The 2,240-nt window shown below is 49.0% G+C and overlaps 1 pseudogene; it reads right to left on the bottom strand.

Annotated features, from left to right (window-relative positions):
- Positions 1 to 1,474: 1,474 nt before the first annotated feature.
- LOC116095472 lies at positions 1,475 to 1,876 on the bottom strand (annotated as a pseudogene).
- Between the last annotated feature and the right edge of the window lie 364 nt (positions 1,877 to 2,240).

The following is a 2,240-nucleotide window of genomic DNA, read 5'->3' as shown; positions in this document are numbered from 1 at the left end:
ATGGAGAAAACTGAGTCTCTCAAGTTGTCTTCTGATCCTCCATAGGCAGGGGAAGGGAGGGAGAGAGAGAGAGACAGACAAATAGACACATATAGAAAGAGAGAGACAAAGACAGTGAGAGAGACAAAGAGAGACACACAGAAATACATACACCCATACACCCGGGGGGGGGGGGCGGCTTACACAGTGGCCATGTTCCACTTGTGCTAGAGTGACTAACAATCTTAAAGTCTTGAAGCTGTCCTCTGGGTCAGTTGCACATAACAAACACCTAAGGCTGTGGAGGCCATGGCTGTGAGGATGAAGTAGATTGTGAGCAAGGCAGGAAGACTTCACAGAGGAGGGGGTGGGATTTGGAGCAAAAAAAAAAAAATGGGTTACAAATTTCTTAGGCAGAGAAGCGAGGAAGTCACATTGCTATTGAGTGTATGTGGACCTCAAGGGCACAGAGGACCCAGTCACAGGTGCCTGGCAGAGGACTTTTGGGAGAGCAGCTGAGGGAATCCATGCTTTCCTCCCCTTTCCACCCCTGCTCCTGTCATCTTGCTTTTAGAACATTTCAGATCCCCATGGCACAGACCAGCCCCAGTCACTACTAGTGGGCAGACCAGCCTTGGTCACCAGTGGGCAGACCAGCCCTGGTCACCAGTGGGCAGACCAGCCCTGGTCACCAGTGGGCAGACTAGCCGCAGTCACCAGTGAGCAGACTAGCCGCAGTCACTAGTGGGCAGAGCAGCCTTGGTCATTAGTGGGCAGACCAGCTCTAGGTGATGAGAAACCCTAGTGGCTTTAGCCTGTAAGAGGACCCTGCTGTTATCCCCTCTATGAGTCTGTGGCTTTTTCTGAGTTCCTCTACCTCCATACCCCAGGCTTACTCAGCCCTGTACCCCACATCCTTCATGCCTGTTCTGTCAGAGGGATCACTCCCACGTAGTTCTCTGGAAAGTTTTTGAAGACTCTTTGGTGAGACTTGAAGTTGCAGCACACCTTAGTTATGTGTATGTGGTACCCAGGGGCAGGCATCTGTCCCTGTTGGGTATACAGTGAGTAGCTACGTCTCAGGCCAAGGGGCAAGGCGAAGCTGAGGGTTTGGGAACAAGCAGGAATCAAGCATATTTGAACCCACCATTGCTGAAGATCACTCTAGGCATGTGCCCTTGAAGCTGGGGTTCAAATCGGACTGCCACGAACTACCTCAAATTTACTCAAATTCAGCAACTCTCAGTTTCATTGTATGCAAATCGAACTAGAAACTCTGGCCTGCTCCAGAGGGGGTAGATTAATGCTTTGACTAGTTGCCTTTGAGACTCTAACTTGAAGAGGCTTTCTTCTGCAAAGGTGTGGACGGAACTAGATTGAACTTGCAATTCTTATGTTCATCTGTGGGATATTTTTTTTTTTTTTGAAAAATGAGCTAAAATTTTCTTTCTTTCTTTCTTTCTTTCTTTCTTTCTTTCTTTCTTTATTTATTTATTCATTTGAAGTATTTCTCCATGACATCCTTGACCTGAGATTCTTTGCCATAGTCCTTAACCACTACGCAACTGCAACCAACCACCTTCCGTGGTTTCCCCTCTCGATTGACTTTACAGAGGCCTACCCATCCCCCTAGTTTCTTGTCATCAACCTTTATCAGGTTGATTTGGTGCACAGCACAAAGTGCCTCCACCAGCTTGGCTTACATGGACTCATCACAGTTGGCCGCAAGCACACAGAGATGGGCTTGGCCCTTGTCTAAGGCTTTGGCAGCTTCGCGTATGGCACATGCTTGGCGTGCTAAGCCATCGTGGATGAAGGCGGTCTTCAGGATCTCTCGTAGAGCAGCGTTGACGTCCATTACACCTCCAGCTGCTATGCCTTCCTCCGCCGCTGCAGTGGATTATGGGTGACGCTGAATCTTGAACGCACTTGAGCTATTGCCTCCATAAGCTGACAGGTGGAGATGGGAGATTGAGTACTGGGCCTGCACTTGAAGCTGAAAGGCATGGACTTTGTTTGCCACCCTGGGGAGTTTGAGACAGAACAGAAAAGTGCCTGCTTGCTCCTTATACAGCTGGGGAAGGGGTAGCTTTCTTAGCTACCCCTCCCCCTATCCCCTAACGGTAAGAGGACTTGTTCAGTTTACATAGTGTAGTCTGAAAAGTTGGAAAACAGGGGCAATATCTGGGAAGCCTCTTCCCTTGTCCCTATTCTGCTGGGATGTATCTTTTGTCCCAGGACAATGGGGATGCTGTTAGAGG

Source organism: Mastomys coucha, unplaced genomic scaffold, assembly GCF_008632895.1.
Source record: "Mastomys coucha isolate ucsf_1 unplaced genomic scaffold, UCSF_Mcou_1 pScaffold18, whole genome shotgun sequence".
Classification (NCBI taxonomy): Eukaryota; Metazoa; Chordata; class Mammalia; order Rodentia; family Muridae; genus Mastomys; species Mastomys coucha.
This window is presented reverse-complemented; position numbering and strand designations above follow the sequence as displayed.